The 27,256-nt window shown below is 37.5% G+C and overlaps 1 pseudogene; it reads left to right on the top strand.

The window, feature by feature from the left end:
• The first annotated feature begins 10,414 nt into the window (after positions 1-10,414).
• On the top strand, positions 10,415-23,508 carry LOC128049538 (UDP-glucuronosyltransferase 2C1-like; annotated as a pseudogene).
• Positions 23,509-27,256: the final 3,748 nt, after the last annotated feature.

Genomic DNA, 27,256 nt, shown 5'->3' with positions numbered 1-27,256 from the left:
GTGCTAGTGGAGATCAGTGGAGAAATAACTCCAGAAAGAATGAAGGGATGGAGCCAGAGCAAAAACATTACCCAGTTGTGAATGGGACTGGTGATAGAAGCAAGGTCCAATGCTGTAAAGAGCAATATTGCATAGGAACCTGGAATGTTAGGTCCATGAATCAAGGCAAATTAGAAGTGGTCAAACAAGAGATGGCAAGAGTGACCATCGACATTCTAGAAATCAGCGAACTAAAATGGACTGGTGTCGGGGTCCAGCCCTGGTGGATCCAGGGTAATTCGAAGGGAGATGGAATCGGCGTCCTCGGAAAAAACTTATGTAATTACAGATATAGAAAGAGATTAGAAATGGATAGTGTAGTAGGAAATATTAGTGGAGAAAAAGAGGCTGAATAACTTGGTTTACGTGGAATACCAATAAAACTCCAAGACAAGGAATTTGCACCATCTACGTTGGGCCACCGGTGCCCATTCGAATATTGGAGGGTGCCCCACCTTGGGCTCCCTCTCTCATGGATCTTAGAAGCCAGGGCAAGTAAGTAGACATGATGAGTACCCATGCTCCAGATGGGAATTCAGCCAGAAAAATGGGGAACAAGAAATAATGACACGGGGGAATCAGTCTTTCCAGAAATTGATCCGATTTCTTTCTTTTTTAGGTTTGCTTGTATACCTTTTGTTACACATAGAGACAAATGGAAATTTTAAAGTCATGCGGGGGTCAGCAGTCCTGACCTTGATCAAAATCAGGTGCTTCACATAAATGTATAAAAAAGGTCTTAGGGGTTTTACATTATCTTCTGGCCATGAGACCTGCTGACATTTTATGACCCTTTCTTTCTGATAACCAAAACACTTATTTTTTCCTAGGGTGTTTTTTCTTAAACCAGGCGTCACCCTCTGAAGGTACCAGATAAAGTTGCAACCTATAAGGTGAGGGTGTAGTGGGTTACAACTAAGGAAGGAATTTATTTAACCTAAGGTTAACATGATTAATCTTAAAGGTTAATCCTTATTTCTCCTATATGCTAGTTATATTCATTATAAGGGCAGGGAATATGGAGATTTAGCAGCAAACATCAGCCCAACAAATGAAAACCCTTCACCAATATTCCCCTTAAGATCTATTTAGTCTTAAGATGGTGATAAAGTTAGATTTTTACATAGCAAAGACACAGTGATTTATAACAAAGTACAGTGATCTATAACAAAAGAGAAAATTCATTAACTCAAAAAGCCTAATATTGTTAACATCAAAAACTGCCATATTTCCTTTTCTATATTCCAAATACATTAATATATTCCCAGGTGCCTAAGGATATGGAGGCCTGGCAGCAATCATTGACTCAACAATGAGAAAAGCCCTATGCTAATTAAGATTTTCAAAATACTCCAAACTCTCTCTGCTGTTTATGGTTGAGAGGTAGTAAACAATCATGTAGTGGCAGGAGTGTGGATAATCCTGTCACACAAGCTAGTCTGCCAGCAGAGAGATTTGACCTGAGACACCCTTTTCACGCCCAGGAATTTTTACTGACTGGAGCTGCAAGTTTACTCTTTCTCCGAGAGAACCAGTGGGGAATAGCACCCCCTCCATAAAGTCAGAGGTGTAGGTGAGAGCATAAAACAGTAAAGTAGGCACTCTGGTTTGGGGGGTAGATGCTCGGGAACAGGGGGTTTCCCTAGGCTCGATTCCGCCTTTACTTATGCAGAAGCCTTCTTCCTCATGACCTTTGCCATGGGCGGAGTTCGTCACGCTGGCTCCTGGCAGACTGGAATGGGTTAATTTAACTCAGATGACCATTATATCTACTACTACTGTGGGCAAGAATCCCAGAGAAGAAATGGAGTAGCCATCATGGTCAACAAAAGAGTCCGAAATGCAATACTTGGATGCAAACCATTCAATATAACAGTAATCCAAGCCTATGCCCCGACCAGTAATTCTGAAGAAGCTGTAGTTGAATGGTTCTATGAAGACCTAGAAGACCTTTTAGAACTAACAACCAAAAAAAGATGTCCTTTTTATTATAGGGGACTGGAATGCTAAAGTAGGAAGTCAAGAAACACCTGGAGTAACAGGCAAATTTGGCCTTGGAGTACAGAATGAAGCAGGGCAAAGGCTAATAGAGTTTTGCTAACAGAACACACTGGTCATAGCAAACACTCTCTTCCAACAACACAAGAGAAGACTCTACACATGGACATCACCAGATGGTCAACACTGAAATCAGATTGATTATATTCTTTGTAGCTAAAGATGGAGAAGCTCTATATGGTCAGCAAAAACAAGACCAGGAGCTGACTGTGGCTCAGATCATGAACTCCTTATTGCCAAATTCAGACTTAAATTGAAGAAAGTGGGGAAAACCACTAGACCATTCAGGTATGACCTAAATCAAATCCCTTATGATTATACAGTGGAAGTGAGAAATAGATTTAAAGGACTAGATCTGATAGACAGAGCGCCTGATGAACTATGGAATGAGGTTCATGACATTATATAGGAGATAGAGATTAAGACCATCCCCATGGAAAAGAAATGCAAAAAAGCAAAATAACTGTCTGAGGAGGGCTTACAAATGGCTGTGAAAAGAAGAGAAGTGAAAAGCAAAGGAGAAAAGGAAAGATATAAGCATCTGAATGCAGAGTTCCAAAGAATAGCAAGGAGAGATAAAAAAAAAAGCCTTCCTCAGTGATCAATGCAAAGAAATCGAGGAAAACAACAGAATGGGAAAGACTAGAGATCTCTTCAAGAAAAATAGAGATACCAAGGTTGCATTTCATGCAAAGATGGACTTGAAAAAGGACAAAAATGGTATGGATCTAACAGAAACAGAAGATATTAAGAAGACATGGCAAGAATAAACAGAAAAACTGTACAAAAAAGATCTTCACGACCCAGATAATCACGAAGGTGTGATCACTCACCAGACATCCTGGAATGTGAAGTCAAGTGGGCCTTAGAAAGCATCACTATGAACACAGCTAGTGGAGGTGATGGCATTCCAATTGAACTATTTCAAATCCCGAAAGATGATGCTGTGAAAGTACTGCACTCAATAGGCCAGCAAATTTGGAAAACTCAGCAGTGGCCACAGGACTGGAAAAGGTCAGTTTCCATTCTAATACCAAAGAAAGGCAATGCCAAAGAATGCTCGAACTACCACACAATTGCACTCATCTCATACACTAGTAAAGTAATGCTCAAAATTCTCCAAGCCAGGCTTCAGCAATACGTGAACCGTGAACTTCCAGATGTTCAAGCTGGTTTTAGAAAAGGCAGAGGAACCAGCGGTCAAATTGGCAACATTTTACGGATCATCGAAAAAGCAAGAGAGTTCCAGAAAAACATCTATTTCTGCTTTTTGACTATGCCAAAGCTTTGGACTATGCCAAAGCTTTGACTGTGTGGATCACAATAAACTGTGGAAAATTCTTAATTAAATCGGAATACCAGTCCACCTGACCTGCCTCTTGAGAAACCTATATGCAGGTCAGGAAGCAACAGTTGGAACTGGACTTGGAACAACAGACTGGTTTCAAATAGGAAAAGGAGTATGTCAAGGCTGTATATTGTCACCCTGCTTATATAACTTCTATTACATCATGCGAAACACTGGGCTGGAAGAAGCATAAGCTGGAATACGACTGCAGGGAGAAATATCAGTAACCTCAGATATGCAGACGACTCCACTGTTATGGCAGAAAGTGAAGAGGAACTAAAAAGCCTCTTGAAGAAAGTGAAGGAGGAGAATGACAAACTCTCCTCTTAAAACTCAACATTCAGAAAACTAAGATCATGGCATCTGGTCCCATCACTTTATGGGAAATAGATGAGGAAACAGTGGAAACAGTGTCAAATTTTATTTGGGGGGGGGGCTCTAAAATTACTGCAGATGGTGATGGAGCCATGAAATTAAAAGACATTTGCTCCTTGGAAGGAAAGTTATGACCAATAATACTCTTTAAAAACGATGATTGAATCTTTCACCATTTTATGCCAAAATCAAGATGTCTTGCATAATATAAAATTATGTTAACATAAAGGAGCTTAAGTAATTCAAAGTTTAGATACTTTATTTCTGAAATTTCTCAATTTTTTTCAAAAAAGCTACTCTGATAAATAAGTGAATCTATTCTACTTTATAGAAACTGGAACTTCTCTTAAACACTAATATTTGCCTATTTAAATCATCTATACATCATTTTATTAAATAAACAATATGCTAATAATTTTAGGTATGCAGAGGCTAAGCCTTTGTAACATGCTTTACTTTTCCAGTTTAGTTTTAATAGGCATTTTTTTCCTGCATTTTTTATAACATCTGGGTTTCCTAGTCTTTTATAATAACATGTTCTAGAATAGTTTATATTTAAACTAGTTACATCTCATACATCATTATGTTAGGAAATCCTGCTCAAATTTCTTCCATATCAAGACTTAATTTAAAATAAAAATTTTAAATTATCACAGGTATATGCAAATATTTTGTACATATGTGCATATATATATGAACACAATGTCAAGTTCTATGTGTCATAAATAAAAAATAATCCATGAAATTCTATGCTTTGATTTCTAAACATGGCTGTCTTTTATGGTGAAGGAGGTATTGTTTTGGCTATATTCAACATATTTTAGCAAAAATAATGATTCATCTGTAATCTCAGATCTAACATTATCTATATATTTATGAAGATATCAAATATAATATTTTAAAAAGCAGTACAGTTGGGGCTTAAAAAAATATGCAGTCTATGGAGCAGAGAAACATCAGTTCTGCTTGGATTGCCACCGACCTTTTGTTTCTCAATTTTGTTTCCTCCCTAGGTTCTTTGCTTCTAAATCCCACTCCATTACTACTAATGTTCTAGATTCTGGCTCTAAACTTGGCTGAGTAGACTGAGATCCTAAAAATCACAATCTCACTTCCTGGCATTTATTTACCTGGAAGTTGTCCTTTTTATACCCTTACATACAATTCTCTTGTATATAATATCAGCAAACCATGTGACATCATGAAATACAAGTACTTATCTTACACTCTTTTCATACTTTTAAAACTCAACATTCAGAAAACTAAGGTCATGGCATCTGATCCCATCACTTCATGGCAAATAGATGGGAAAACAATGGAAACAGTGACAGATTTTATTTTTCAGTGCTCCAAAATCATTAAAGATGGTGACTGCAGCCATGAAATTAAAAGACTTACTCCTTGGCAGAAAAGTTATGACCAACCTAGACAGCATATTAAAAAGCGGAGACATTACTTTACCAACAAAGGTCCTTCTAGTCAAAACTATGATTTTTCCAGTAGTTATGTATGAATGTGACAGTTGGACTATAAAGAAGGCTGAGTGCTGAAGAACTGATGCCCGTGAACTGCGGTGTTGGTAAAAACTCTTGAGAGTCCATTGGACAGCAAGGAGATCCAACCAGTCCTTCCTGGAGAAAATCAGTCCTGAACATTCATTGGAAGGACGGATGCTGAAGCTGAAACTCCAATACTCTGGCCACCTGATGTGAAGAGCTGACTCATTTGAAAAGACCCTGATACTGGGCAAGATTGAAGGTGGGAGGAGAAGGGGATGACAGAGAATGAGATGGTTGGATGGCATCATTGACTCATTAGACATGACTTGGAGTAAGCTCTTGGAGTTGGTGATGGACAGGGAAGCCTGGCATGCTGGATTCCAGGAGGTCAAAAAGAGTTGACATGACTGAGTTGTTGAACTGAACTGGTTCTAACACTGTTAGCTGATATATCAAAGTGGCTATGATTTGCATTTCTGTGAGGGTTAGAAATACATTTCAATTATGCAGGGACATATATATGTTTTCTTTGGAAAAACTATTCAGTGTGTCTGATCAGTTTTAAATCACATTATTTTACTATTAATTGCATGAGTTTTTTTTTTTTAATTAAATTTTATTGGAGTATGGAATCCCAGGGATGGAGGAGCCTGGTGGGCTGCCGTCTATGGGGTCGCACAGAGTAGGACATGACTGAAGCGACTTAGCAGCAGCATAGTTGATTTACAATGTTATGTTAATTTCTGCTGTCATTGTTGTTTAATTGCTCAGTCATGTCTGACTCTTTGCGACCCAATGAACTGTAGCTTTCCAGGCTCCTCTGTCCTTGGAATTCTCCAGGCAAGAATACTGAAGTGGGTTGCCATGTCCTTCTCCAAGGAATTATCCCAATCCAGGAACTGAAATTTTGTCTCCTGCTTGGCAAGCGGATTTTTTTTACCACTGAGCCACCATTTCTGCGGTACAGCAAAGTAAATTGGGAGATTGGGTTTGACATATGAGTTCTTTATATTTTGGGGATATTAATGCCTTAACAGGTATGTGGCTTGCTGATATCATCTGTCAGTTGCCTTTTCTTTCCTTCTTTTTTTCCTTTATTTATTTATTTATTTTTTTTTGCTGTGCACAGCTTAATATTTTGATGTTATCCCACTTGTTTACTTTTGTTCTTACTGCTGTGCTTTTGGGGTCAATCCAAAAAACTGCTGCCAAGACCAATATCAAGGAACATGTTCCCTATTTATTCTTCTAGGAATGGTTTAGGTTTTTGTTTTTATGTCTAATTCTTTATACATTTCATGCTAAGTTTGTGAGTGGCATTTGGTAGAGGTCCAGTTTCACTCTTCTGGGCATGGTAATCTTGTTTTCCTACTTTGTGTATTGCAAGGATTGTCCATTCTCCATCTACTGCTATTGGAACTCATGTTGAATATTAGTTGCCCATATTTCTTACAGTATTTTTTTTAACTTTCAACTCTGTTCCAGTGGTCTTTGCCCATATTTTATGCCAGTGTCATTTCAGTTCATGATTCTATTTCTTTGTAACATAACTTGAAATCAGGAAGTGTAATATCTTCAGCTTTGTCTTTCTTTGGGGGATTGTTTTGGTGATTCAGGGTGTTTTATGGCTCCATACACATATTAGGAGTGTTTTTCCTATTTTTGTGAATATGCCTTGAAAATTTTATATTAACTGTATTAAATAGTAGTAACAGTGCAGTGTTAGTTGCTTAGTCACGTCCAACTCTTTGTGACCCCACAGACGACCTCCCAATGTCTCTTCCACATTGATTTCTCCCTCTTGTGGGGGATTTATTTAAGTTGTGTATCTCTGTTTGATCCCACAATACCAGCCTCATGTTGAGAGTTTCCCATTTGTCCTCTTAAGTATAGTGTCCTGAAATGTTCAAGGTTGTGAGTATTCTCCCAGTACTACAGATATGGGCCAGACTTTTGCATTTGCTAACTCTTGCTGTCCATGGCAGTGCACAGAGGAGATGATTCTGTGGGTTAGGGAGGAAGAGCAGAGTGGTGTGAGTGAAAGAGATGAAGCACTGGGAAAGCCTGTGGCCACTCAGACTGGTCTGAAGATGAGGTGTCCAAGGAGATGGTGGGAAGTCCACCTGATGGAGTCTGCAAATTGTTTAGTAGGAAGAACCACAAAGTGGTTAGTGGCATTGCTTTGAGGAATTCTAAGACTCAGCAATGGTACCAGCCTCTTGTAACCCCTTAGCTTTGCAGATCATTCAGTAATCTTGGCAAGGTTAAAAAAAAAAGAGGCATTCCATATTGTTGGGACACCATGTACTGACTCATACAATTTCACTTTTTCCATGTGGGAGAAATTACATTTTACATGGATCTTTTGTGGCACTGAACCATGATAATTGGGGAAGAAGTGACAGAAAAAGCAAAACTGTTCAGCTTACCCTCTTCAATGCATACATTCTTGGGATTATTTGCTCCCATGGTGGGCTGAAATTTCTCCATTGGGCTTTCAGATTCCCAGAAAGTTATGCTCATCCTGAGGTAACTACCAAAATCATTGTTCTATGGGGATGACAGTAGAGATCTCCTATTCAGCAGTCTTGCTGATGTCATTCCAGAGAAGAAATTCTTACCATGAAAACCTCAAAGAAAGCTGATATCAATGGAGAAGGAATAAGATTAGAAATCAAGTCAGCATTTTGTGGGCCATTTCAAAGAGCATAGATTTTAATATCTATATAAAAGATATAGTTATTAAAACATTGGACTCAAGTAAGATAATTTGTGAAAGAGAATTAAAAAAAAAATCAGTGAAGTTTCTCTAGCTTCCCAGGTGACTCAGTGGTAAAGAATTTGCCTGCTAAGCAGGAGATTCAGTAGACGCTGGTTCAATCCTGGGTCAAGAAGATCCTCTGGGGGAGGAAGTGGCAACCCATTCTAATATTCTTGCTGGAATAATCCCATGGATAGAGGAATCTTGTGGGCTACAGTCTATGGGGTCCCAGAGAGTCAGACACAACTTAAACTGCAGCAAAATTTCTCTATGGAATGTGAGTTGCATGTGTGCAGGATTTGAAGCAGTGAGACCATAAGGTTTCTGTAGTAATTCCAGATTAGATATATAAATGACTATAATGGTGAAGTCTACAAACGTAAATAGATTGACTTATAATTTTGGAGAAGAATGTATAGAATAGTAAAGAGTTGGATAATTACACAATTATGTTTTTTTAAGAAACAACTATTCTTATAACAATGGTATAATTATATATTTCTATTGTTTAATTACTTGAGGAAAATAAACTTTTTAAGCAAATGTTCCTAAATATCATTGGATTCATTTCTACAGAGTGTAGTGAGTTCAAGTTGCAAAAATTCAAGCAAAAAAAATGGAATTTTACATTATAAAATTTATTTTAGAACAAGAAGGCAAAGATAATGCAATTAGATTTGCTGGATAGAAGGATAATATTATCAAGTTATGTTCTTCATGACTTCCTTTCTTCACTCTATTAATAAAGTATCTCTTCTCAACATAACATTAGTCTGATGAGAACCAGAGCTTAAATAAGCTGCACTAATAGTGAAAAGATATATTTCTCTGTTTCTCTTAAAGTCAAATGTGATTTAGCAGGAGAGCACTGAATTCAGCATCAGAACATTTGGATCTAAATCTCTCTGCCTTAACGTCTCAAAGTGTGCATAGTCACTCCATCTGGCAGTAAGTGATGGCCTCATTCTTATCTGAATATTTAGCAGATTTATCAGTAAGGAAAACACTACAGAGACTATCCTGTTCAAACAAACATTCAAATAAAAGCAGAGAAAAATATCCAAAATATCAAAAAAAAAAAAATTCTCAGTTCAGTTCAGTTGCTCAGTTGTGTCCAACTCTTAGTGACCCCATGGACTGCAGCATGCCAGGCTTCTCTGTCCATCACCAACTCCCAGAGCTTGCTCAAACTCATGTCCAGTGAGTCGGTGAGGCCATCCAATCATTTCATCCTTTGTTGTCCCCTTCTTCCTTCGCCTTCAGTCTTTCGCAGCATCAGGGTCTTTTCCAGTGAGTCAGTTCTTTGCATCTGGTAGCCAAAGTATTGGAGTTTCAGCTTGAGCATCAGTCCTTTCAATGAACATTCAGGACTGATCTCCTTTAGAATGGACTGGTTGGATCTCCTTGCAGTCCAAGGGATTCTCAAGAGTATTCTTCAACATCACAGTTCAAAAGCATCAATTCTTTGGCACTCAGCCTTCTTTATAGTCCAACTCTCACATTCATACATGACCACTGGAAAGACCATAGCTTTGATTAGATGAACCTTTGTTGTCTAAAATAATGTTGACCAAAGTATTTCCTGTGCTTTTTAATATACTCTCTATGTTGTCATAGCTTTTCTTCCAAGGAGCAATTGTCTTTTAATTTCATGGCAGCAGTCACCATCTTCAGTGATGTTGGAGCCCCTCAAAATAAAGTCTCTTCCTATTTCCATTATTTCCCCATCTAGTCACCATTTATTTATTTATTTGCCAAAACACTCTAGTCTTCATTGAATACACATGAGATGATGATGGATTTTCTTAACATTATTTAGAAATTATTATGAATTTATGTTTAACTTCACATCCGTTTTATTTTTTTGATATCAACTGAAGAGTCATTGGAAAAGACCTTGATGCTGGGAAAGACTGAGGGCAGGAGGAGAAGGGGACGACAGAGGATGAGATGGTTGGATGGCATCATCAACTCGATGGACATGGGTTTGGGTGGATTCTGGGAGTTGGTGATGGACAGGGAGGCTTGGCGTGCTGCTATTCATGGGGTCACAAAGAGTCGGACACTACTGAGTGACTGAACTGAACTGAACTGAAAATAAGTTTGGAAACTCTCATTTTGAGGGGTTTCTTTGTAACTCATTTTATTGACTTTATTGATATTTTTCTTTCCATCAAAACAGTTGTATTTCCTTTTAATCTTTAATGCAAAGTACACAACTCAAAGTTTATCCCAACCATCTATAAATTGACTGTGAATCTCAGAGAGACCTTTGGATTGTGAGTTTCATGAACTTGATTTAAACCCAGATTTTGTTTGAGCACAGTTAATGTCATGAAAACTGCAAAAGGCTTCTGTGTCCTTTTCATGCTACATTTATCGTTCTGTGACCCTGAAAGGAAGGACTACTGGGAAGGTACTTGTATGGCCCATGGATTTTAGTCACTGGATTAATTTAAAAGTTATTCTGGATGAACTCCATTTTCATGGGCATGAGATAACCATCCTGGTACCTTCAACAAGTTTTCTGTTTGATCATTCAAGATTCCATTTAACGTGGAGATTCTTCAACTTCCAATAAGTAAAGAAAGTTTCATGGAAGAACTCAGTGCTGGTCTCTACACACTTTCTTTTGAACTGCAAAAACTTTCATGATGGGACAGGCAAGTAAAACTGATAAAAATGATCAAAATTTTTTTAGCAACAGCCAAAAGAGAATGTGATAATGCTGTCACAAAGAAGGAACTACTCAGCAGGCTACAGACAGCTAAGTTTGATATCTGTATTGCTGACCCTTTAAGCCTTTGTGGAGAATTAGTGGCTGAACTCATCAATATTCCATTTATATATTCTTTGCAGTTTTCCTATGAAAAAGTCATTGAGAGATTGTGTGCTGGGCTTCTTATGCTTTCTTCATATATTCCTGATGTCACATCAAGACTGACAGATAGTATGACTTTTATACAGAGGCTGGAGAAATGGTTATTGTATACCATGAGTGAGGTGATATCTGCGCATTATTGATTTCCAGAATGGAATGAGTATTACAGCAAGTTTTTAGGTAAGAGAAATTTGCATGCAATAATGATTCTTATTTCATACGTATAATGTGAATGTCTATCTGACTGTATGAAACCTTTGAAAAGTTTTAAGTGAGATATGAGATTCTGTTGCTTAACTGTTTTGAGTGAAAATAATAACTTTTTCTTTAATTTTTCCTTTTTTTAAGCTTTTGGTTTTTTTTGTTTTGTTTCAGATCATTGTGTATTGAAAATATGTATCACAGAAAAGATATTCTATTTATTTTCCCATATATCCTGTTTGATGTTACTAATTTTTTCAAGTATCTGGACAACTCAAATCTGACAGTGTAAGTTCCATAACCCTGGACTATTTCTCTCTTTTTTTGCTTCTATTTTTATATATCCTTTTTTTTTCTGATTAATCTTCTCTTTTTTCAAGCTTTTTATTTGCATCCTATCAACACTTGGTTGGCTGATTCCTGGGCTTGGAATGTGGTGAGCGTGAAACTGGAAAATAAATATATAAATCTTGGTTTCTCTACTCTTGTATCCCTAAAGAGAAACATGGAAGATTTTTCTCTAAAGGACCATGTCTCTAGATGTTGAAATTTATCTAATTGTCATCCTGTTGTTATTGTTCTGTTCATAAATACATTAAAGTCAATTAGTGAGCTTTGACTCCAACAAAAGGATTTTCTCTATTTCAGTAAGTTTGTGTGCCCCTTTGTTTTTCATTTTTCATAATTGATTTTTAAAGCAGCATTTATTTAATTTATTTAATTGTGCTAAGCATGATTTTGCACAGTATAATAATTTTCTTAGAGAAGGCAGTATCCTAGTTGCATTATTTAGTTAGATTTTTAAAAAATATAATTAACATATAATATTGTATTAGTTTCAGGTGTGGATGAAGAAATTAGCCAATAATTAGCCTAAGAAACAAGTGGAAAATTTTATTTGAGCCAATGTGAGGATTATAACCCAGGAGAGAGTCTTTCAGAAAGCTCTGGAGAACATTTCACCAATTAGAAGTCAGAGAACAGTTATACGTTTTTGAGATAAAGGGTTTTACATCAGAGTAATATACTGACAGTTTACAGAGGCCAATAAAGTGAGTGGTGGGTCACTGTGACCTCTTGAGAGATTAAGGAAGGAATGCTATCTCCTAAGGAGTTACTTTGCTGGTGCCAGGAGGAAATCATAATTTTTGTTTGTTTTTGTTTTATTGTGAGTAGACATTCCTGTATCTTCTAGGGAGATCTTGGTAATGTACAATGGAGATGCAAAATGTATACTAAAGGGAAGCAGGGTGTTGGCTCAAATGGCAGAGAACTTTTTATGTTAAATTTTTCTTGTCCTGCTTGAAAACTATATTTTTTCATCACAGGTATACAACATAATGATTTTATATTTGTACATATTTTGAAATGATTACTAAGGTAACTTTAGTTAACATTCATCACCACACATAGTTAAAATTCTCTTCTCCTTTGAGATGAGAACTTTAGACTTATTCTCTTAGCACATTTCAAATATACAATACAGTATTAACAATGATGGGCTTCCCTGTTGGCTCAGTAGTAAAGAGTCTGCCTGCCAGTACATCTGATCCCTAGGTCAGGAAGACCCCCTGGAAAAGGAAATGGCAACCCACTTCAGTATTCTTGCCTAGAAAATCCCATGAAGAGAGGAGACTAATAGGTTACACTTCATGGGTGGCAAAAGAATCAGACAGTATTTAGTGACTAAAAAACAACCACAGTTATTAACTATAGTTACCAAGCTGTACATTAGATCCCCAGGACTTCTTTATTTGAAAACTGAAGTTTGTATTTTTTGTCCACCTTCACCTTTGTGTCTATCCTTTATCTGTAGGATATGGCAACCACCAGTCTGTTCTCTGTGACTTAATTTTTTTTTGTTTGTTTCACTTTCTTTTTAGATTTCATATTTAAATAATATCAAACAATAGTTGTCTTTCTCTGAGTTACTTTACTTACCATATTTCCTTCAAGTTCCATTCTTGGTTAAGCAAGTGGCAGATTGTTCCTTTTTCTCATGACTTAATAATATTCTTTTTTTTCATATTTTCTTTGTCTGTTCACTTACTGAAAAACAGATTGTTTCCATATTATGGGTATTGTCAATAATGATACAAGTGACATGGGAGTGCCTCGTATTAGTTTTATTTTGAAGTTTTTGAGGAACAACCGTACTGTTTTCCATTGTAGATTTACCAATTTACATTCCCACTAACAGAGCACAAGGGTTCTCTTTTCTCCACATCCCCACCAGTATTTGTTATCTGTTCTCTTTTTAATGGTAGCTATTCTAATAGGTGAAAGTTGATATCTCATTGTGGTTTTGAGTTACATTTCTCTAGTAATTAGTGATGTTGAGGACACTTTTATGTACTTGTTGACTATTTGAGTATCCTCTTTGGAAAAATGTCTATTCATGTACTTTGTTCATTTTTTAATTGAATTATTTGGTTTTCCCATTGTTGAATTATTTGTCTTCCTTAGACATTTTATATAGTAACAACAAATGTGATACATGGTTTGCAAGTGTTTTCTCTCATTTCATAGGTTGCTTTTTCATTTTGTTAATCATTTCTTTTGCTGTTCAAAAGCTTTATAATGTGAATTAGTCTGTACTTTTTAATTTTTAATTTTATCACATGATTTTGTTGTCATATTAAAAAATCATTGCCAAGATCCATGTCTGAAGGTTTCCCCCTATATTTCCTTCTAAGAATTTTATGGTTTCAGGACTTCCATTTATATTCTTCTTATTCCATTGCAAGTTAATTTTTCTAATGAAGTAAAATTGGGGTCTAGTTTCATTCTTTTGCATGTAAATATCCAGTTTTTTCAGCAATAATTATTTAAGACTGTCTTCCTCCTCTGAATATTTTTGGCTGCTTTGTGAAATGTTAGTTGGCCATATATGTATGGGCTTATTTATGGGCTCTTGAGTCTGTTCCATTGATCAGTGGGTCTGCTTTTATGCCAGTATCATATCATTTTGACTGGTACAGCTCTAAAGTATTGCTTAAAATCAGAAACTGTGATGCCTCCGTCTTTGTTCTTTTTTATCATGATTGCTTTGACTATTTGAAGTCTTGTAGTTCCACATGAATTTTAAAAGTGTTTTCTTTGTTGCTGTTTTTTAACAGAAGTATCAATATCTCTAAAACCCTATCATTACTAAATATTAAGCTTATTCCTAAATAATTAACTGTTTTCCTTACACTTGTGATCTCTTGTTTTATGTAGCCACTTCATTTTTCTCAAGAATATCTGTTCAAAATTTCTTCTGAGAAGTTATTTTTTATACAACTCACAAACAATATGAGTGCTTCTACTGAAGTATGCTGCCCAGAAATATGCCACAGATTCTAAAAAGGTATATGACCTAATCAAGGTCGACGTGTTGCATGGAGGCTTTTTCTGGGCACTCTGCGACAGAAACAGGTGCTTGTATCTCTAGAATCAACCCTAAAAAATGTGGACAAAACTGCTACAAAGTGAGATTCCAAGCTGCAAAAGGCAAAAGTGGGAAAAGAAAACTGAAAATCTGGTGACATTTTCTGAGTCACGGATCAAGCAGTAACTGATCTACAGCTGGACTGAAGCTATTTGCCTAATTCCGGTTCCAGCAACTTTGTACTCAGTTTTGAAAACTCTTTTATAGTAAGGAATAGTGATAGGATATAACTCTGTCTCTGATTTATTCCTAACTCTTGGCATACTAGAACATTCTTTCGGGGAATATATCGATAATCTGAGAAAGAATAAGAAAGGCTTGGTAAATAGAAGAAAAACCTTTCTTCGACTCTCATAAATTTTAATTATTTATTTTTTTTTACTTTATTTTACTTTACAATACTGTATTGGTTTTATACAATTATAAACTGAATCATGTCACAGATATATTCAAATAATTGAAAAGGAAATGAGTAAGGTGGTATCTGTTTCAAAATATATATTGAGGAAATATTTATAAACATTTTGGGAGAAAAAGAACTGTTAGGTTAGATACAAAAATGGTCAATGTCTAAAGGGGTAACAGAATCATAATTTAATAGATGATTTTTTAACAGACAGAAATATAACTCAAGTTTTTAACTTCACAGTATCAGAACACAAAAGTCCACAATAAATCAAAAATAAATAACAAAACAAAGCATAGGCACACTTTCCTACACTTTTCTTAAAGGATGTAAATAATTCTTTAATCATTTAATATTCAGCAAATGCTCTAGCATTACATCAAATGTAGCATTGCTTTTGGAAATTCCGAAATGCTTTTCCAGATTTGAGATATTGTCTCACAATCTCCTTATTCAAACAAACTGCTTTTTTATTTCTCCTACAATATCAGATTCATTTCAGTAAGATGCATTAAGTGCATGTGTGTGTGCGTGCATGCTAAGTTGCTTCAGTCGTGTCTGACTCTGTGGGACTGTAAGGAATGCAGCCTGCTAGGCTGCTCTGTCCATGGCATTCACCAGGCAAGAATACTGAAGGGGGTTGCCAGTGCTTTCCTCCAGGGGATCTTCCTGACCCAGGGATTGAACCCACATCTCTAAACATCTAACCTGTATTGGCAGGTGGGTTCTTTACCGTTCTAGATTACTAAATTAGGAGTGGAGAATTAACAGGCAAAAGATGTCATCTGATAATATGAAGGTTAGTGAAACAATCATATGACCCTGCAATTCTACTCCTAGGTTTAAAAATGATGACATATGTATATAGGAAACATATACATGAATGCTCATATCAGCATTATTCATAGTAGACAAACATAAAAACAGCCCAAAAGTTCACCAGCCAGTGAATGAATAAACAAAATGAAGTATATCTCAACAAAAATCTTGCAGCAACAAAAAGTAATGAAGTACCGATACATACTACCATGCAGGTGAACCTTGAAAAACATTATGCTAGGTGAAAGAAGGCAATGAAAGAGACATGATAATGTATGAATTCATTTATATTAAAGGAAATAAAATTATTTTGGAACAGGCAAGTAAAGAAAAAAATAGGTTACTGTTTTAGAAATGGAGAATGATGGCCAATGGATACAGGATTTCTTTTGTGAGTAATAAGTTTGCTTTTGAATTTAACGGTGGTGTATATGCATGCACATGTGTGCTCAGTCATGTCCCACTCTTTGTGACCCCATGGACTATAGCTTGCCAGGCTCCTCTTCTATGGAATTTTCCAGTCAAAAATACTGGAGGGGGTTGCCATTTCCTACTCCAGGGGATCTTCCTGACTCAGGGATGGAACCCATATCTCTTGAGTTTCTTGCATTGGCAGCCAGATTCTTTTAGCAATGTGCCAGTGGTGATGTTTTCATAATGTTACAAATGTACTAAAAACTACTCAATTGTTTATTTAAAAAGAAGAATTGTATGGCATATAAAATACATCTCAGTAAAGCTGTCATTAAAATAAAGCATGAGAGAGAAACTTCACACAAAGTGAATAAGATTATACCCCTGGTTAACACCAGTAAGGCTCCAGTATGGGGTCTGTCTTGGATCTGAAACTGGATTTTTAATACCTGTGTCATTAACAGAGTGAGCCCCTAAATTACTGAGATTTGTTTGTGATCTTTTACATAAAAAGATTGTTCTGATCAGATAAAAAAATCCTTATATTTTCTGATCAAAACTTCATCACACTTAGAACATCAAGAAAATATTCAAAAAGCTGTGTGGTGAGAAAACAGATAGATATGGGTTCCTCCTATCAGTGATATGGAGCACATATTTCAAAAGGACACCAAACTCTGGGTAAGGTTCTTGCTGCCGCTGCTGCTGCTAAGTCGCTTAAGTCGTGTCCAACTCTGTGTGACCCCATAGACGGCAGCCCTCCAGGCTCCCCCATCCCTGGGATTCTCCAGGCAAGAACACTGGAGTGGATTGCCATTTCCTTCTCCAATGCATGAAAGTGAAAAGTGGAAGTGAAGCTGCTCAGTTGTGCAGACGCTTAGCAACCCCATGGACTGCTGCCTGCCAGGCTCCTCTGTCCATGGGATTTTCCAGGCAAGAGTACCAGAGTAGGGTGCCATTGCCTTCTTCGGGGTAAGGTTCTTATGCCACAGTAATTAAATATAGTTCAGAAATGAAGCTCTGTTTCCAAACTAAGGAAGATAACTCAATGCAGAGTCACTAATTTGAGTTCATGTTCACTTGGTCTCCACTTCAGTTCAAAAGTCACCCTTTGGTAATGTTTATCAGCTAAATATGTCAAAATGGCAAATATTACACCATCAAATTATTATGCAGTGCTCTATCTTCACCAAAGAGAACAAAGTCTTGTGAGACAGGAATTATAATTATGTATAGGAAAGAAGGTCATTACTTTCAAATTTTTATTACAGGATTTTCATTCCTGATAGGATGTATTTAGTTATGGAAGAACAGTACCAAACACCAGAAGAAAAGATGGATAAATTACAAATGCTGTTTTTAAAAGATATCAGCCACTTTTGGAGCAGTGAGGATGAGATAAATTGGAATTCCAGAAGAGGAGACTACCATAGAACCTCTGGGTGAATGAACAAAAACTAGGAGCACATGCTGATTCTGAGCATGCAGCTGGGCTCAGGCTTAGCAGAAACAGAGAGAGTCTGTTGGCAGAGAGAAGGAAACAGGTTTTTGGCGTTATTTCATACCTAAATCCATGTTTAGTTATCATAATCTCAGTATTGTGTACTCTTGAGGGGGGAAGGCTTATTGATTTCTCATGGGTTGCATAGAACTAATATTGGTTCTTTAAATATTTTTCTTAGAAAATTCTTTGGCAAAACATGTCCCACTTAACATATGAGACTGCTTTTCCTCTCTTTCATTTTGTCCAGGAAAACCTACCACATTACATAAGGTTATGGGAAAAGTTGAAATGTGGCTGATTCGAACTTACTGGGATTGTGAATTTCCATACCCTTACTTACCTAATGTTGAATTTGTTGCAGGACTGCATTGCAAGCCTGCAAATCCCTTGCCTAAGGTAAAATTAAATGTGCTTCTTTATACTTCTCTGAGTATTTACCTCCTGGAATGATTTCAAGTCTATCATTTTTAGTATTTGACTCTCAAACTGAAAAACTAGATATAAGAGTTAATGGGAATTATCCACCTTAGACTATTAATATTATGTTACCCTTAAGTATTTGCCATGTTATCATGGTAATCCTTACTGATGCTTATCAAATATACCAGATATTTGCCAAAAATAATGGTCCTAGCCTCTGAGTTTAGTGGAATTGTCCAATACTCTCTGGGCAATAACAGTGAACTGAAGTTGCATGAATCCCTTCCAGGTCCAGCACTCAACTGTCAGGAGCACTTACCCCAGAGTTCTCTTTTCCTCTGTGATGTCAAAGGGGTGTGTTCCAGAGTGGCTACTCTGTCTACCTGAGTCCTGATTAAAGAATATAGCAAGAGGTGCAGCTCAATAGATGGACATATGACATGAGAAAGAAACAATGTGTTGTTTTAGGCTACTGAGATTTTGAAGTTGAAAGTTATTTTGCATAACTTAGTCTAAAAATGGACATAATAAGGATAGTATAATAATTATAGAAAAGAGCAAATAGAGATGGAATGGTCCACTCAAAATCCTGGTAGAAATTCAATAATGATGACTTGTTGGGTTTGAATAGAGAGAAATTAGGCTGGAGAGATGATTAGAGGATAGGTCATAAAAAAATCAAATGAGCAATACTAAGTACTCTTTAAAATCTAAGGTCATTTTATAGTTTCTGGTCTTACATTTAGATCTTTAATCCATTTTGAGTTTATTTTTGTGTGCAGTGTTAGAAAGTGATCTAGTTTCATTCTTTTACAAGTGGTTGACCAGTTTTCCCAGCACCACTTGTTAGAGCGGACTTTTGGACTCAGAGGGAGAGGGAGAGGGTGGGATGATTTGGGAGAATGGCATTGAAACATGTATACTATCATGTAAGAAACAAATCGCCAGTCTATGTCTGATGCAGGATACAGGATGCGTGGGGCTGGTGCACGGGGATGACCCAGAGAGATGTTATGGGGAGGGAGGTGGGAGGGGGGTTCATGTTTGGGAACTCATATACACCCATGGTGGATTCATGTCAATGTATGGCAAAACCAATACAGTATTGTAAAGTAAAATAAAGTAAAAATAAAAATAAAATAATAATAATAAAAAAAATCTAAGGTCAGTGAAGGATCAATGTATAATTTTTAAGCAGCAACATGATACAACTTACCCTTGCATAAATATGGCCTACTAAATTATTCAGAATGGAGCAAGATTTAAATAAGGGAGATAAGCTGAGAATCAGTTCAGCTGAGTTCACTCAGTAGTGTCTGACTCTGTGATCCCATGGACTGCATCTTGCCAAGCTTCCCTGTCCATCACCAATTCCTGGAGTTTACTCGAAACTCCATAGTGTTGGTGTTTCACATGGTAAAGAATCTGCCTCCAATGCAGGAGATCTGGGTTTGATCCCTGGGTTGGGAAGATCCCCTGGAGAAGGTGGATAGAGTTGGTGATGCCATCTAACCACCTCATCCTCTGTCATCTCCTTCTTCTCCTGCCTTCAATCCCTCCCAGCATCAGGGTCTTTTCCAATGAGTCAGTTCTTCACACCAGGTGGCCAAAGTATTGTAGTTTCAGCTTCAACAGTAGTCCTTCCAGTGAACACCCAGGACTGATCTCCTTTAGTATGGACTGATTGGATCTCTTGGCTGTCCAAGGGACTCACTCTTCAGAGTCTTCTCCAACACCACGGTTCAAAAGCATCAATTCTTTGGCACTCAGCTTTCTTTACAGTCCAACTCTCACATCCATACATGACTACTGGAAAAACCATAGCTTTGACTAGATGGACCTTTGTTGGCAAAGTAATGTCTCTACATTTGTGTCAATCCCTATGCAGTGGCCATTGGTAAATTAACCTGAAATATTTGGTTAAATTCAACTGTATACAACTCTTTCTTCCCTTGAGCCAAAATCTTACCAATAGTCAGGCAGCTATGTCACATTAATGCTCCTTTGTGCTCAGAGTCTCAGTGGTGTCTGACTCTTTGTGACCCCATAGATTGTACCCCACCAGTTTCCTCTGTCCATGGGATTCTCCAGGAGTGGGTTGCCATTCCCTTCAATTGAACCAGCATCACCTGCTTGGGAGGCAAATTCTTTATCACTGAGCAACCAGGGAAGCTATTAATGAGATCTCTGTAAACAGTAAAAGGAAAAAAAAGAAAAAGAAACTAAGTCCCAGGATCTTTTCTTCTTAACCTTTGGGTCCATATATTGAAGAAGTAGAGGGACAGCCACACTTATCCAAGTATGTGTGTTCTTAAAGCACTACAATAATCCTCTAGAGAAGGGGACCCAACTAGGGATCCACAGCAAAGCTCATCTCTTCCTGGTAAGAAAGACATATGAAAAGGTTGGAGAGAGGACTGAGAAATATCCCTCCCATGACAACATCATGTGTGTTAGTCGCTCAATTGTGCCCAGCTCTTTGCCACCCCATGCACTGTAGCCCACCAGGCTTCTCTGTCCATGGGATTCTCCAGGCAAGAATATTGGAGTGGGTAGCCATCCCCTTCTCCAGGGGATCTTTCCAACCCAGGGATCAAACCCAAGCCTCCTGCATTGCAGGCAGATTCTTTACCATATGAACCACCAGGAAAGCCGTCATAAAAGATGTCATTTTGATTTTGGATGCCAAAACTTAAGTTTGTGGAATTAGATAATTTGTTTTTCTTTGCTTTTCATGGTTCTCAGGGCAATAGGATGTATTAATCATACTCTCAAGTCATTCTACTCCATAATTAGGCCCACGGCAGGCATCTCTTCTGATTTACATTTCTTGTATTCGTTCTTTATCTTCTTTTCTTCCATTACTCTTCAACCAGTGAGCACCCAGTCAAATTTAGTTAATATTTATATCATTGCAATTTATATAGAAAACTGTGGATCCTCAAACTATCTGTAGAAATTTTTTGAATTTTCAAATTATATAAATGATAGTGAAGTGAAAGTTCCTCAGTCATGTCGTACTCTTTGTGACCCCATGGACTATCCAGTCCATGGAATTCTCCAGGCCTGAATACTGGAGTGGGTAGCCTTTCCCTTTTTCAGGGGATCTTCCCAACCCAGGGATTGAACCCATGTCTCCCACATTGCAGGCAGATTTTTTACCAGCTGAGCCACAAGGTAGCTATAATTCACATTTTCTCAACCTTATTAGTCTATGGAATTTTTTTCATATGTATCCAAGTTTCTATTTGTAAATATATTTCATTATTTCTGACTGTTGCAGAGATACTTGGTATATATATTTACCATATTTTATTTATTCCCCACAAAGGACAGTTAGGTGTCCCCATCTCTATGATACAGTAAGGAATATTGGGAGGAAAAATTGCAAACCTTTGCATATATCTGAGATTTATATCCAATAGTGAAATGGTAGTGTCATGGGTCACTGTTGCTCCTAACTCAATTCAGTCGTGTCCGACTCTGTACGACCCCATAGATGGCAGCCCATCAGGCTCCCCCATCCCTGGGATTCTCCAGGCAAGAACACTGGAGTGGGTTGACATTTCCTTCTCCAATGTATGAAAGTGAAAAGTGAAAGTGAAATTGCTCAGTCATGTCTGACTCTTAGTGACCCCATGGACTGCAGCCCACCAGGCTCCTCTGTCCATGGGATTTTCCAGGCAAGAGTACTGGAGTGGATTGCCATTGCATTCTTAATTTTGTTGTGCATTTAATTTCACTGGATATCTATAAAAATTTATTTTTTCAGCAGGAGTACGTAGGGGACTACATCTTCCAGATCTTGTCTAAACCTTGACTATTAATCTATTTTCTAATACAGGTCGGTTCCATAGAGGTAAAGTGATATTACATTGATGAATTTACAGATTATGTCAATCCATCTATAAATATAGTGTAATGGTTAATTTTATGTGTCAACTTGCCTGGGCCAGGTCCCCAGGTATTTAGCCAAACATGACTTTGGAAGTTTCTGTGAGGGCATTTTTGGATGACATTAACATTTAAATATGTGGACCATGAGTAACAAATTGCCCTACATTATAATGGCCAAGGCTCATCCAATTAGTTGAAGACTTGAATGGAATGAAAGACTGAACTCCCCCAAGCAAAAAAGAATTCTGCCAGTGGGCAGCCTTCAGACCCGAACTGCAGCCGTGGCTCTTCTCTGAGTCTCCTGATGTGATGGGCTGTTCTGCAGATTAATCTTGCTAGCCTCCACAGTCATGTGAGTCAACCCCTTGAAATAAATCTCTTCCCTGTCTTTCCATTTCAAGTTTTACACATTTTTTTTCCTTCTCTTAATTGATTGGATTAGTTTTGTTAGCAGTTCAACAAGGATAGAAAGATTTCTTTTTACTTCAGCATGGCTAGATATGCTATTTCTATTTTGAATATAAAGTCATATATTTCTGTTATATTATTGTTATCTTCATAGTATGCATCACAGGTATTTCTACATCTCTTATCTGGTCAGGAAGTTTATATGGCTACCTCATTTCTAAATGTATTCTTGGAAGCTTATACAAAGAAAATACAGCTAAAAGAAAACTGCTAATTAAAACAAACAAACAAACAAACAAACAGAACAAGATGAATGTACCAAAATAATATCATTTTGCTGACTATGTTTCAGCAGAAAAATGAATGAAAATGATATTAGCATCCAAGGCTAAATATGAAGTGAAGCACCAGAACTATTTAACTTAAAGCAGGAATCAAACGATCTTCATTTGGAGCATTGTGGAGAGGGTGCTGGAAGAGAAAAGAGAATGCTAAATATAATAATTGACTTTACAATTAACAAGCTTACTTAGAAATTTGGCTCAGTCAGCTAGAGCTGTATAAACTTAGAGAAATTACTTAACCTTATTGAAATAGATTACTCATCTATAAATATATACATTTCTCTTAGATTTAAATGATACATGTAAAGAGCTCAACACATGGCAGAAAACACATGATCAGTAATTTGTAAACACACATATAAATTGGAGAGGGAACCTCCAATTTAAATCATTTTTAATTTGCTTAATAACCAATGATTTCAGGTCAAACTTTATACTCTGAAATGGTTAACATATGAAGAGACAGAATTGTTCTAATAATTCAGAAACATTAAGAAAAGTGTGCAACTGTCTTATTCTTGTAATTGTAAACTTTCATATTACAAAGACTCTTCTCCTCACAGGAGTTCAAAGAGTTTATACAAAGTTCTGGAAAAGATGGGGTCGTGGTGTTTACTCTGGAGTCAATGGTCAAAAACCGCTCAGAAGAAAAGTTTAATATGGTTGCATCAGTCTTTGCCCAGATTCCACAGAAGGTCAGATAATTTTATTTCTTGAGTGGCAGCTATTTTAAAATTCATGAAGATATCCTTAAATTGTGCTTAAAGATGTAGGAAAATTTATTGGTATTATTAACATCAATTTAAGTGAACTGTAGAGAAAAAAAATATTAAGGATATTTGATTTTTTTCTTGCTTTAAGCCTGGCATCACTTACAGGAAAATATATTACAAAATTTTCTTTAAATAATGAGGTAAAAATTATAATTCATTGTTATTGAAGAAACGGTCAGTTTTGTGCCTAGGCTTAAGGCTTCCATATAATCTAACCTTGTTTTTTGGTGTTTATTGTTTGTTGTGTTTTGCTTTGAATTTTTGGCATATACACAAGTTACAATTATCATGATGTCTCTATAAGGGAATCAGCTCAGTTCAGTTCAGTTGCTCAGTCTTGTCCGACTCTTTGCGACCCCATGAATCACAGCACACCAGGCCTCCCTTTCCATCACCAACTCCCGGAGTTCACTCAGACTCACGTCCATCGATTCTGTGATGCCATCCAGCCAACTCATCCTCTGTCGTCCCTTTCTCCTCCTGCCCCCAATCCCTTCCAACATCAGAGTCTTTTCCAATGAGCCAACTCTTAGCATGAGGTGGCCAAAGTACTGGAATTTCAGCTTTAGCATCATTCCTTCCAAAGAACACCCAGGGCTGATCTCCTTCAGAATGGACTGGTTGGATCTCCTTGCAGTCCAAGGGACTCTCAAGAGTCTTCTCCAACACCACAGTTCAAAAGCATCAATTCTTCAGCACTCAGCCTTCTTCACAGTCCAACTCTCACATCCATACATGACCACTGGAAAAACCATAGCTTTGACTAGATGAACCTTTGTTGGCAGAGTAATGTCTCTGCTTTTGAATATGCTATCCAGGTTGGTCATAACTTTTCTTCCAAGGAGTAAGTGTCTTTTAATTTTAAAAGTATGGTACTAGCATAGAAACAGATGCATCTACCAATGGAGAGGAATGAGAACACTGAAATAAACCCTCACATACCAAACAGTAATTTGAAAAGAGAACCAAAATAGTCAATAGGAAAATGGTTGTCTCTTCATTAAATGGTACTGGGATAAATTGATAATAATATGAAGGAGAATGAAATTTGAGCCCCTATATTCCATCACTTACAAACACTGGCTAGAAATACATTAAATACTTAAACATAAGTTTAAACTATGAAACTCCCAGAAGAAAACATAGGGGAAAAAATCTTGACTAAAGAAGACACACAAATGGCTAACAAGAGTATGAAAAGGGGCTTGATGTCACTAAGCATAAGTTCAGTTCAGTTCATTTCAGTCCCTCAGTTGTGTCTAACTCTTTGCTACCCCATGGACGGCAGCATGCCAGGCCTCCCTGTCCATCACTAACTCCTGGAGTTTACTCAAACTCATGTCCATTGAGTTGGTGAGGCCATCTCCAATCATCTGATCTTCTGTTGTCCCCTTCTTTTCCTAGCTTCAATCTTTCCCAGCATCAGGGTCTTTTCCAATGAGTCACTTCTTCACATCAGTTGGCCAAAGTATTGGAGTTTCAGCTTCATCATCAGTCCTCCCAATGAACACTCAGGACTGATTTCCTTTAGGATGGACTGGTTGGGTCTGCTTGCAGTCCAAGGGACTCTCAAGAGTCTTCTCCAACACCACAGTTCAAAAGCATCAATTCTTCAGCAGTCAGCTTTCTTTACAGTCCAACTCTCACATCCATACATGACCACTGGAAAAATCATAGCTTTGACTAGATGGACAATGTTGCAAAATAATGTCTCTGCTTTCTAATATGCTGTCTATGTTGGTCATAACTTTTCTTCCAAGGAACAAGCATCTTTCAGTTTCATGGCTGCAGTCACTATCTGCAGTGATTTTGGAGCCCAGGAAAATAACGTCTGTCACTGTTTCCATTTTTTTCCCCATCTATTTGCCATGAAGTGATGGGACCAGATGCCATGATCTTCGTTTTCTGAATGTTGAGCTTTAAGTCAACTTTTTCACTCTCCTCTTTCACTTTCATCAAGAGGCTCTTTAGTTCTTCTTTAGTTTCTGCCATAAGGGCGGTGTCATCTGTGTATCTGAGGTTATTAATATTTCTCCCATAAATCTTAATTCCAGCTTGTACTTCATCCAGTACAGCATTTCTCATGATGTATATAAGTTAAATAAGGAGGGTGACAATATACAGCCTTGATGTACTCCTTTCCTGATTTGGAAACAGTCTGTTGTTCCATGTCCAGTTCTAACTGTTGCTTCTTGACCTACATACAGATTTCTCAGTAGGCAGGTCAGGTGGTCTGTTATCCCCATCTCTTGAAGAATTTTCCACAGTTTGTAGTGATCCATACAGTCAAAGGCTTTGACATAGTCAATAAAGCAGAAGTGGATGTTTTTCTGGAATTCACTTGCTTTTCTGATGATCCAATGGATGTTGACAATTTGATCTCTGGTTCCTCTGCCTTTTCTAAGTCCAGTTTGAACATCTGGAAGTTCATAGTTCACATACTGTTGAAGCTTAATTTGGAGAATTCCAAGCATTACTTTGCTAGTGTGTGAGATGAGTGCAATTGTGTGGTAGCTTGAGTATTCTTTGGCATTGCCTTTCTTTGGGATTGGAATGAAAACTGATCTTCTCCAGTCCTGTGACCACTACTGATTTTTTCCAATGTGCTGGCATATTGAGTACAGCACTTTCACAGCATCATCTTTCAGGATATGAAATAGCTCAACTGGAATTCCATCACCTCCACTAGCTTTGTTTGTAGTGATGCTTCCTAAGGCCCACTTGACTTCACATTCCAGGATATCTGGCTCTAGGTGAGTGATCACATCATCGTGGTTATCTGGGTCCTGGAGATCTTTTTTGTATAGGTCTTCTGTGTATTCTTGCCACCTCTTCTTAATATCTTGTTTCTGTTAGGTCCGTATAATTTCTGTCCTTTATTGTGCCCATCTTTGCATGAAAAATTTAATTTTCTTGAAGAGATCTCTAGTCTTTTGCATTCTTTAGTTTTCCTCTATTTCTTTGCATTGATTGCTGAGGAAGGCTTTTTTTTTTATCTCTCCTTGCTATTCTTTGGAATTCTGCATTCAAATGGGTATATCTTTCCTTTTGTTCTTTGCCTTTCGCTTCTCTTCTTTTCATAGCTATCTAAGGACTCCTCAGACAACCATTTTGCCATTTTCTTCCCCCCATGGGTATTTTTTTTCGCTCCAAAATCACTGCAGATGGTGATTGCAACCATGAAAGTAAAAGACACTTACTCCTTGGAAGGAAAGTTATGACCAACCTAGATAGCATATTCAAAAGCAGAGACATTACTCTGCCAACAAAGGTTCATCTAGTCAAGGCTATGGTTTTTCCTGTGATCATGTATTCATGTGAGAGTTGGACTGTGAAGAAGGCTGAGCACCGAAGAATTGATGGTTTTGAACTGTTGTGTTGGAGAAAACTCTTGAGAGTCCCTTGGACTGCAACGAGATCCAACCAGTCCATTCTGAAGGAGATCAGCCCTGGGTGTTCTTTGGAAGGAATGATGCTAAAGCTGAAACTCCAGTACTTTGGCCACCTCATGCTAAGAGTTGACTCATTGGAAAAGTCTCTGATGTTGGGAGGGATTGGGGGCAGGAGGAGAAGGGGACGACAGAGGATGAGATGGCTGTATGGCAATACTGACTTGATGGACGTGAGTCTGAGTGAACTCCAGGAGTTGGTGATGGACAGGGAGGCCTGGCGCGCTGCA

Source organism: Budorcas taxicolor, chromosome 6 (genome assembly GCF_023091745.1).
Source record: "Budorcas taxicolor isolate Tak-1 chromosome 6, Takin1.1, whole genome shotgun sequence".
Classification (NCBI taxonomy): Eukaryota; Metazoa; Chordata; class Mammalia; order Artiodactyla; family Bovidae; genus Budorcas; species Budorcas taxicolor.
This window is presented reverse-complemented; position numbering and strand designations above follow the sequence as displayed.